We start from the raw sequence: 12,142 nt of genomic DNA, 5'->3' as shown, positions 1-12,142 counted from the left end.
TACGTGACCACTGATGCCAGGCAGACAATCTCTGAAAAGTATTGATAATGGCTGGGGGTCACTCGTCTTATAAAAACATTGCCCAGAAGACGACAATGGAAAACCATATCTGTGGAAAAATTTGCCAAACACAATCACGTTCAAAGACTGTAAGACCATAAAACCATAGACATAGGAGCAGAATTTGGCCATTCAGCCCATCAAGTCTGTTCCACCATTCTATTATGGCTCATACCAGATCCCACTCAACCCCATATACCTGCCTTCTCGCCATATCCTTTGATGCCCTGACCCCTCAGGAAACAATCAACTTCCACCTTAAATATACCCACGGACTTGGCCTCCACTGCAGTCTGTAGCAGAGCATTCCACAGATTTACTATTCTCTGGCTAAAAAAAATCCTCCTTACCTCTATTCTAAAGGGTCACCCCTCAATTTTGAAGCTGTGCCCTCTAGTTCTAGGTACCCCCACCAGAGGAAACATCTCTTCACATCCACCCTATCTAGTCCTTTCAACATTCGGTAGGTTTCAATGAGAATTTCCAGCATTCTTCTAAAGTCCAGTGCGTACAGGCCCAAAGCTGTCAAATGCTCATCATATGTTAACCCCTTCATTCCTGGAATCATCCTCATGAACCTCCTCTGGACTGTCTCTGTCTCTGATGACAATACTTCCTTTCTGTGATATTGGGCCCAAAACTGTTGGTAATACTCCAAGTGTGGCCTGACTGGGGTTTTATAAAGCCTCAGCATTATTTCCTTGCTTTTATATTCTACTCCCCTTGAAATAAATGCCAACATTGCATTTGCCTCCTTTGCCACAGACTCAACCTGCAAATTAACCCTCTGGGAGTCTTGCATAATCGAAATCATGTGAAAAGCAGTGGTTCCAAAACTGACTTCTGAGGAAAACACTAGTCACTGGTAGCCAAGCTGAAAAGGCCCCTTTTATTCCCACTCACTGTCCCCTGCCTGTCAGCCATTCCTCTATCCATGTAGTATCTTTCCTGTAACACCATAGGATTTTATCTTGTTAAGCAGCCTCATGTGTGGCACCTATCAAATGTCTTCTGAAAATCCAAGTAAATGACATCCACTGGTTCTCCTTTGGTCACCTTTCTTGTTACTTCCTCAAGGAACTCTAACATTTTTGTGGGGCAAGCCTTCCCTGTACAGAAACCATACTGATTTTGACTTATTTAATTATTAGTCTCCAAATACCTCAAAACCTCATCCTTAATAATAGACTCCAACACTTTCCCAACCACTGACTTTGGGCTAACTGACCTATAATTTCCTTTGTCTTGCCTTCCTCCTTTCTTAAAGAGTGGAGTGATGTTTGCAATCTTCCAGTCCTCCAGAACCATGCCAGAATCAAGTGACTCTTGAAATATCATGACCAATGGATCCGTTATCTCTTCAGCAACCTCTCTCAGGACTCTGGGATGTCGTCCATCTGGTCCAGGTGACTTATCCACCTTAAGACCTTTCAGTTTGCCTCGCACTTTTTCCTTGTAATAGCAATGGCACTCACTCCTGCTCCCTGATACTCATGTACCTCTGGCACACTGTAGTGTCTTATACAGTGAAGACTGATGCAAAGTACCCATAAAGTTCATCTGCCATTTCTTTGTCCCCCATTACTACCTCACCAGCATCATTTTCCAGTGGTCCATTATCAACTCTCAGCTCCCTTTTACTCTTTTTATAACTGAAAAACTGACGGTATCCTGCTTTATGTTATTGGCTGGTTTGCTCTCATATTTCATCTTTTCCCTTCTTACAGCTTTTTAGTTGCCTTTTGAGGGATTTTAAAAGCTTTCCAATCATCCAACTTCCCTATCAATTTTGCTACCTTGTATGTCCTTTCTATGGCTGTTGTCCAGTCCCCTTTCCTTCCTTTGTCAGCCACGGTTGCCTAACCCATTACTTAAGGACTTCTTCCTCTGTGGGACATATCTATCCTGCAACATTCTCTGGACCCTATGTCCTCTTTCTGAAGATGTAATTTCATCTTTTACCAACAAAGCCACACCACCACCTGTCCGTTCAGTACAAAGTATATCCTTTAATGTTAACGCCCAACTATGGCCTTCTTTCAGCCATGACTCAGTGATGGCCACAACGTCAGACCAAGGCTACAGAAATCTGGCAAGTTCTCCTCGATTCTCTCTTATTGATGCACCTTAGAAAACATCCTCTCTGGATACATCACACGTTGCTATGGCAGCTGGTCTATTCGTGTCCACAAGAAACTACAGAGGATTGTGGACAAAGCTCAGCACATCACGGAACCCAGACACTCCATGGACTCTGTCTCTATATCTTGCTGCTTCAGAAAAGCAGTGAGCACAATCAAAAACACCTGCCCCAGACATTCTCTCATCTCCCCTCTCCCACTGGGCAGAAGATACAAAAGTCTGAAAACATGTACCACCAATCTCAAGCACAGTTTCTATCCCGCTGCTACACGACAACCAAATGGTTCTCTCATACAATAAGATGGGCTCTTGACCTCACAATCTACCTCGATATGATCTCCGACATTATTGCTTTCTTGCACTGCACTTTATTCTGTATTCAATTATTGTTTTACCTTGTTCAAAGTTCAAAAACTCAAAGTAAATTTATTACCAAAGTACACACGTCACCATATACACCCCTGAGACACAGTTCCTAGCAGGCATACTCAATAAATTCATAGAATAATAACCAAAGCAGAATCAATGAAAGACTGCACCAGAAAGGACGCTCAACCAGAGTGTAAAAGACAACAAACTGTGCCAATACAAAAAGAAATAAGTATAATAATAATAATAATAAAATAATAATAAATAAATAAGCAATAAATATTCATAACATGAGATGAAGTCCTTGAAAGTGAATTGCAGGAATATTTCAATGATGGGGCAAGTGAATCAGAATCAGGTTTATTATCATCGGCATGTGATGTGAAATTTGAAGCAGCAGCAGTTCAATGCAGTACATAATCTAGCAGAGAGAAAATAAAATAAATATAATAAAATCAATAAACAAGTAGATCAATTACATATAGTGAATAGATTTTTAAAATGTGCAAAAACAGAAATACTGTATATTTAAAAAAAGTGAGTTAGTGTCCAAAGATTCAATGTCCATTTAGGAATCGGATGGCAGAGGGGAAGAAGCTGTTCCTGAATCGCTGAGTGTGTGCCTTCAGGCTTCTGTACCTCCTACCTGATGGTAACAGTGAGAAATGGGCATGCCTGGGTGCTGGAGGTCTTTAATAATGGACACTGCCTTTTTGAGACACAAGAGTGATTCAAGAGCCTAATGTTTGAGGGGTAATAACTGTTCCTGAACTGGGTGCTGTGAGTCCTGAGGCTCCTATACTTTCTTTCCAATGGCTGCAAGGAGAAGAGAGCATGTCTAGAGTGGTAGGAATCCCTAACGATGGATGCTGCTTTCCTGTGACAGCGTTTCATGTAGATGTGCTCAGGGGTGGGGAGGACTTTACCTGTCATGGACTGGAACTTATCCCCTACTTTTTGTTCTACCTCAGTGCACTGTATAATGATCTAATCTGTATGGAAAGTATGCAAGACAAGCTTTGCACTGTATCCTGGTACATGGTACAATAATAAACCAATTCCAATCCCTATGGGAATCTAATGAAGGAAAGTCACTGGGGTCCAGTGTCTTTCAGAGATCATGATTGTTACAGTTAAAGAAAGTATGGAGCACAATGTTAACATTCCTCCTTAAAGATTGCCTTTATTTCTTTTAATTTTCAATTGGTTATTTTCTTGACTCACAATAATTGAATATCAGCATAGGAATTGTGGAAATTCAAAACCAAACTGGTGGAATGCAATTAGTTGTCCCCTTTAACTGTACAATGATCCCACATCCCACTTGCCGTAAGCAGCAGCTCTTAATGGAAGCCAGAAATCCAAACGTAAGCTAGTTAATTGACATGTTTGTTACTCATCAGTGTACCCAATGTACTTCAGTGGGCTGAATGGCCTACTTCTGCTCCTATATCGTATGGTCTAAACTAGAGAATGACTTTGGTAGCTAAAAATAGATAAGAATTTGATCACTCTGGAGACTTGAGCACGTAATCTCCAAAAGTCTTGACAATTTTCACAGTATTTAGTTGCCCTTTGAACAAATAATTAAGACATGTTTGGATTTTGTAGATGAATGATTTGATGACTACTGTTACTTGTTGCCAAAATCCACCTGTTCTGTTGTACAGGAATGAAACTGGGAAAGGCATGGTGTGGAACATCTTGATTTAAACATTTTGATGTCACTGACTAAGCTGAATATGACCATACGACTAATTAAACAATTAATTGGGGTGCCCCAGTAGCATAGCAGTTATTGCCACACTATTACAGCTCAGGGCATCGGAGTTCAGAGCTCAATTATGGCATTATCTGTAAGGTATATTGTACATACTCCCTATGGAATGCATGGGTTTTCCCCAAAGTCCAAAGACGTACCATTTAGTAGGTTAATTGGTCATTGTAAATTTGTTCCGTGATTAGGTTAGGGCTAAATCAGGGTTCCTGGGGCAGTGCAGCTTGAAGAGATGTTAGACCCTCTTCTGGGTTGTATCTTAAAATTAATTAATTAATCAATCAAGCAAATCTTACAAAAGTCTGATTCAGCTTTCATTGACAATTTTTGATTTGATTCAAAAAATTCCTACTTAGCTATTAATATTTCCCTAAATATACTCTGAAGTTTGTTAAAACAAACACTCGTTATTGAGTTCAGTTCTCCATTCTATACATCCTGAGGAAGAATATCTTCCTATATAACCATTCAGAGCCTTATCCAAATCATGTGGAACATTAGAGAGCCTGAGCTTGTTTGGACAACTCAGAAACAAAAAACTTCATGCTGAAGGGATTTCAAGAGGTCTAGAATACAAGAGCAGGGATGTGATGCTGAGGCGTTATAAGGCATTGTTGAGGCCTCACTGAGTACTGTGAACAGTTTTGGGCTCCTCATCTAAGAAAAGACGTGCTGGCATTGGAGAGGGTTCAGATGAGGTTCACAAGGATGATTCCAGGAATGAAAGGGTTATCATATGAGGAACATTTGATGGCTCTGGGTCTGTACTCACTGGAATTCAGAAGGATGAGGGGGGGATCTCAATGAAACATTTTGAATATTGAAAGGCCTAGACAGAGTAGATGTAGAAAGGACATTTCCCATGGTCTAGGACAAGGAGGGCACAGCCTCTATAGAAATGCATCCATGTAAAACAGAGATGCAGAGGATGGTAAATTAATGGAATCTGTTATCACAGGTAGCCGTGGAGGCCAGGTCATTGGATGTATTTAAGGCAGAAATTGCTAGGTGCTTGATTTTGCACACACACACACGCCCTTTAACTGAGGAGTCAGAAGTGGGAATTGTGAGTAGCTTCAAGTTCCTAGTCATCAACACCTTGGAGAATTTGTCCTGGACCAAACACTTTGGTGCAGACTCAAAAGAGGCACACCAGCAGCTCTACTTCATTCGGAGTGCATGTCACTAGAGACTCTTGCAAACTTCTATAGATGCATCGTGGAGATCACTTTGACTAGTTGCATCATAGCGTGTATGGAGGCTCCAACCCCCATGAACGCATGTGTTTGCACAGAGTTGTAAACTCAGCCAGCTCCATCATGGGCACTAGCCTCCCCACCATCAAGAACATCATCAAAACATGATACCCCAAGAAAGTAGCATCTATCATAAAGGAAGCTCACCATCTAGGTCCTGCCCTCTTCTCATTGCTACGTTATGAGAAGAGGTACAGAAGACCGAAGACACACACAACAATTTAGGAACAGTGTCTTCCCATCCACCTTCAAAATTTTGAATGTTTCCATGAACCCATGAACATAACTTTGCTATTTTCCTCTCTTTTTGCACCATTTCTTTATTTTTGTACATATTTTGGCAATATATGTATATGGCCACAAACCAACAAATTTCAGAGCATACTGTATGTTGCTGATGACAAACCTGATTCTGGCTCTGACTTCAGTATCTGCACTTGGACTGATTTATAACCAGCAGTTGTGTATGAAATGGAACACTTCAATTATCGATAAATTTTCAAACACAATATGGAAGAATGGCTCAGGGTTATGGGCTTCGAATCATCCTTATGAACCTCTTGTACCAGTGTGCTTGGATTGAAATGATTGGCTTTCAGCTGCCACAATCACAGGAAATTAATAAACAGGTAGAGAAATCAAAAATCTTTTACAAGCTCATTCTACCACAAGGAATGTTTTATGATTCAAGTATCACCATATCAGTTGAATTATGAGAGGGGTACAATTATGGACCAAATTTTGACAGTGGGCTCATTGTCATGGCAACATTTTGAAGAGAGGGTGCAGTTTGCCACCTACTGGACAAAATTAGGAAATCATTTTTGCAAAAGATGCACAAAGTGTACATTGAGCAACACTCTGCTCCTCATACCCAATGGGACAGAAGCAGGGAAGATACATGTCATAACCTTTCTGGCTACTATCACCATTCACCCAGTAAACATCAATGGTCTTCCTTTTCTTCTTGTTCTGTTGATGATTGTTGAGTCTGTTCATAGGATAACAATTGTTCAAGTTTGATTATTGACATCTGTGCATGTGACCATTCTGCTAAATTTTTGCTCATGGCTGTTTGCACTATTGTCTTGTAAATGTTGGTTGCTATTGTGTTGTCTGTTATGGTATTGTCCTGTGTTTTATGCTTGGCATCGAACCACAATGAATTCTGGTACGATTCACATACCAGCAAAAATTCTAATTCTGATTGTGCCTGCTAATTTTTGTGGATGAACATGAGAAGAAACCACAAATTTCACAAAAGAAGTCCAGATCAGAACAACATGTATGGCCACTAATTCTGATAATTTTTTTGGAACACTCTGTCAGAGTTAAGCCACTCACAAGAGTAAACGTTCACTTAAGTAAGTAAAATAATATCTTGCATTTCAAAGAAACACAAAGGGAAATGCCAGAGAAGAGCAGATGGCTGAAAAAATGGAAACTTAACGAAAGAGGGGCTTTTATGAGAGGTTACCAACACTTGAGTAAAGGGCTTGGATTTAATGATGATGCTAAAAAAGGAGGAAAAATAAGATCAAAAAATTAAGAACTTTATCTTAGAGTTGACAGCATTGGGAAAGCAGAATAGAAAATGCCAGAGTTACTTGAATGTAGGAACCTTGGGAAATTGTGGAGGATCAGCAGAAACTGCAGAAAAAAAGAATAAATGTCAATGTTACTTCAAAGACACTAGCAGTGTGCTGGAAGTTCCAGAGTTTCATGGTCAGAAGTGCGTGAAGTTGCCATTACTAGGGAGAAAGTCCTTGTGAAACTCAAAGGTCTGAAGGTAGATAAGTCACCTGGACCAGATGGACTACACCCCAGGATTCTGAAAGAGGAAGCTGAAGAGATTGTGGAGGCATTAGTAATGATCTTTGAAGAGTGATCTTTCACGAGGTTTTGGAATGCTTCCAGAAGACTGGAAAATTGCAATTTAATTGTCACTACACTCTTCAAGAAGGGAGAGAGACAGAAGAAATTATCGGCCATTTAGCTTGACCTCAGCAGTTGGGAAGATGTTGGAGTCAATTATTAAGGATGTGGTTTAGGGGTACTTGGAGGCACATTATGAAATACACCTTAGTCAGCATGATTTCCTCAAGGGGAAATCTCGATTGACAAATCTGTTAAATTCAAGCAGGATAGACAAAGGAGAAATGGTTGATGTTGTGTACTTGGATTCTCAGAAGGCCTTTGACAAGGTGCAACAGATGAGGCTGCTGAACAAGCTGTGAGCCCACATTATTACAAGACAGATGTTACAAAGCCATGTTCCAAGCTTACACTGGAGACCATCCTGCACTTTTTCTATGCTACATCGACAACTACATTGGTGCTGCTTCCTGTACTGTGCTGAACTTGTCGACTTTATCCACTTTGCCTCCAATTTCCACCCTGCCCTCAAATTCACCTGATCCATTTCCAACACCTCCCTTCCCTTTCTCGATCTCACTGTCTCTATCTCCGGCAACAGCTTACACACCGATATCTATTACAAACCGACAAACTCTCACAGCTACCTGGACTATACCTTGTCCCAGTGTACTACTTCTAACAACATCACCCCTTTTTCTCAATTCCTCCATCTCTACCGCATGTGCTCTCAGGATGAGGCTTTTCATTCTGGACTGAAGATGTCCTCCTTTTACAAAGAAAGGGGCTTCTCTTCCTCCATCATCAATGCTGCCCTCAACCGCATCTTTTCCATTTCACACATGTCTGCTCTTACCCCATCCTCCCGCCACCCTACCAGGGATAGGGTTCCTGATGTCCTCACCTGCCATCCCACCAGCCTCCGTGTCTAGCACATAATTTTCCAAAACTTCCGCCACCTCCAACTGGATCGCACCACCAAGCTCATCTTTCCCTCCCCCCACTTCCTGCTTTCCGCAGGCATCACTTCCTACGTGACTCCGTTGTCCATTTATCCCTCCCCACTGATCACCCTCTTGGCACATATCCTTGCAATCAGAACAAGTGCTACACCTGCTCTGACACCTCCTCCCTCACAAACATCCAGGGCCCCAGTCCTTCTAGGTGAGGCAACACTTCACCTGTGAGTCTGTTGGGGTCATTTACTGTATCCAGTGTTCCCAGTGTGGCCCCCTAGATATCAGTGAGACCTGACGTAGATTGGGAGACTGCTTCACCGAGTATCTACGCTCCATCCGCCAGAACAAGCGGGATCTTTCAGTGGCCACCCATTTTAATTGCACTTCCCATTTCCATTCTGATATTTACATCCATGGCCTCCTCCACTGTTGTGATGAGGCCACACTTTAGTTGAAGGAACAACACCTTATATTCCGTTTGCGTAACCTCCAACCTGATGGCTCAAACTTCTGTTAATGCCCCCACCTCACCCTCCTTCTCCATTTCCCTCTCTCGCTTCATCTCACCAATCACATTCTCAGCTCGACTCCTCAGCACTTTTTCTTCAGTCCTGCCGAAGGGTTTCGGCCCGAAACGTCAACTGTACTTTTTTCCATAGATGCTGTCTGGCCTGCTGAGTTCCTCCAGCATTTTGTGTGTGTTACAAGAAAGATACCAGCATGGATAAAGTAGTGACTGATTGGCAGGAGGTAAAAGAATGGGAATAAAGGAGAGTCTTTTTGAATTAGCTGCTGGTGACCAGTGGTGTTCTATAGGGGTACTGTGTTGGGACTGATTCGATTTATGTTATGTCAATGATTGAGTGATGGAATTGATGGCTTAGGCTACGTCCACACTAGACTGGATAAATCCGTAACCAAAGCTTTTTCTCTTCGTTTTGACCCTCCGTCCACACTGAAATGGCGTTTTCCTCCCACAAAAACGGAGCTTTTCTAAAACCCCCTCCAGAGCGTAAATTTGAAAATGCCACTTGGGCAAGACCGGAGATCTTCTAACTGGAGATTTCTAGAAATGCTGTCATGACGTGCTGGAACAGATGGTGGCATTTCATTGTTTTCTTGAATGCAACCTAACAATTTCAGAACAGACGGCAACGAGACTGAAGCCAGTGGAGTTATTAATGTACTCACCAAATACTCTAACCCATAACTTACTGAATAAATAAGTATACTCACTTTGCCCTGTTTTCTGTCCTTGCTCGTATGAAGATGGTTTACCTATTTATGCAAGTACTTCTCTGACAATAGATGTGTAACAGCCTAATGTAACATTGTATGGAAATACAAGAGAACACTGATGCAGACATCTTTTATACATTTAACAAGGTGCTTTATTAATGCAGCAGAGTTAGTCAGTTTTTCAATGTTCATCATCAGCTGGGTCATACTGTCTGTGAACTCCCTGTCGATTGCCCCCATATGCTCCAGTATTTGCTTTTTTTTTAGTTTTAAGACCTCCTGCGTGAGAGCCGACAGCTGTCCATCGTTTGGCAATTTCGTTTTAAGTTTTTTTAGTGTAACTGGACAAATGCACACTTTCACAGCAAGATTCGACACCAAACATGTTGCTTGTTTTCTGCAGATGTGTCCTGTGCATGCCCAGTAGGAGATTCACCCAAATACCTGTTTTAATGTGGATGGAGGTATTTTCAAAAACCTTTGGTATGGACGCCTATCATTTTTATGTGAAACCGGCATTTCCAAAATGATCCGGTCTAGTGTGGACGTAGCCTCAATTACAAAGTTTGCAGACGCTATGAAGATAGGTGATGGGACAGTTAATTTTGAGAAAGTAGAGAGGCTATAGAATGACTTAGACTAGGGATTGCGCAAAGAAGTGGCAAATGGAATACTGTGTCAAGAAGTGGAGGGATACTAAGGTAGGTGGTGTTGTGGATAATGAAATAGGTTTTCAAATCTTGCAGAGAGATTCTTCCCCCAAGCTATCAGACTCCTCAATACGCAGAGCCTGGACTGACACCTTACTGCCTTATTGGCTTGTTTATTATTTATTGTAATGCCTGCACTGTTTTGTGCACTTTATGCAGTCCTGGGTAGGTCTGTAGTCTAGTGTAGTTTCTCTTCTGTGTTGTTTTTTTACGTAGTTCAGTCCAGTTTTTGTACTGTGTCATGTAACACCATGGTCCTGAAAAAACGTCTCATTTTTACTGTGTACTGTACCAGCAGTTATGGTCGAAATGACAATAAAAGTGACTTGACTTGATGTGTTTTGATTTGCATCGACTTCCCAGGCTGTGGCCTTTTTGCTTCATATGGGCCGAGGATTATAAGATACACTTCAGAGGAGCAGGATTAGGCAATTTGGCCCATCGAGTCTGCTCCTCCATTCTATTATGGCTGATTTATTATCCCTCTCAACCACATTCTCCTGCCTTCTCCACATAACCTTGACTAATCAAGAATCTATCAAACTCCACTTTAAATATACTCAATGACTTGGCCTCCAGAGCTCTCTGTGGCAATGAATTCCACAGAATCACCACCCACTGTAGAAAACATCCTCTCCACGTCCACACTTTCTCAGCCTTCCAATATTTGAAAGGTTTCAAAGAGATCCCCTCTCATTCTTCTGAACTCCAGCGAGTACAGGCCCAGTTCCTCATACATTACCGCTTCCATTCCTGGGATCATACCCGGGAGTGGCAACTTCCAGGAAGGCACAAGAATGATTCCAGGAATGAAAGGGTTATCATATGAGCAACATTTTACAACTTCAGGCCCGTCCTTGCTGGAATTTGGAAGAATGAAAGGGGGATATCATTGAAACCTGTTGAATATTGAAAGGCCTAGATAGACTGGATGTGAAGAAGATATTTCCTACAGTGGGGGAGTCTAGAACCAAAGGGCACAGGCTCAAAATAGAGGGACATCCATTAAGAACAGCAATGAGGAGAATTTCTTTAGCCAGTGGGTGGAGAATTTGTGGAATTCATTGCCACCGGAAGCTGTGGAGGCCACGTCATTGTGTATATTTAAGGCAGAGTTTGATAGATTCTTAATTTGTCAGGGCATGAAAGGTTATGAGGAGAAGGCAGAAGGAGAGTTATATGGTTATAGGCAGGAGAATGGGTTTGAGAAGGAAATGGATCAGCCATGATGAAATGGCACAGCAGACTTAATGGGCTGAATGGCCTAATTCTGCTCCTCTGTCATACGATTCAAATTCAGTAATGGTTAAAGACAGGTAATCTATTTCCCAATCAGTATGCATCCAACATGGAAAAGAACCTTCAGCCTTTGCCATTATTCCATGTCGGCTGCCCGTGCCTTTGTTGGTGGATGATGGTGTCAGAGTTCCCTGGGTACGGAATGACAGTGCATTTGTAAGAAATGGTTCACAGCACAATCTACGTGCTCCAGTGTTGAAGGATATGATTGTGCTGGATGGTTAATATGGCGTCAGTCAATTGGGCTGCTTCATCCTTGATGGTGACACCTCATTGAGAAACAGACCTTATTATTTCATCATTTACTGTCGTAATATTACTTTCTGTGTTATGTGTGTGAACATTTATTTATGGTAATATTATTTTAGGGGTTATGTGTGAGAATGATACGTACTGTGGTGTGCACCTTGGTCTGGAGGAATGTTGTTTCATTTGGCAGTACACATATGTATGACT

General features: G+C 41.7%; 1 protein-coding gene across 3 annotated transcripts in view; it reads right to left on the bottom strand.

Annotated features, from left to right (window-relative positions):
* Positions 1–12,142, bottom strand: part of mctp1a (multiple C2 domains, transmembrane 1a) — a 553,815-nt gene that overhangs the window by 353,508 nt on the left and 188,165 nt on the right. The gene's annotated exons all lie outside the window — the stretch shown is intronic.

Source organism: Hemitrygon akajei, chromosome 2 (assembly GCF_048418815.1).
Source record: "Hemitrygon akajei chromosome 2, sHemAka1.3, whole genome shotgun sequence".
In the NCBI taxonomy this organism is placed as follows: Eukaryota; Metazoa; Chordata; class Chondrichthyes; order Myliobatiformes; family Dasyatidae; genus Hemitrygon; species Hemitrygon akajei.
Note: the sequence above shows the minus strand (reverse complement) of the source record. Positions and strands in the feature narration are given on the sequence as shown.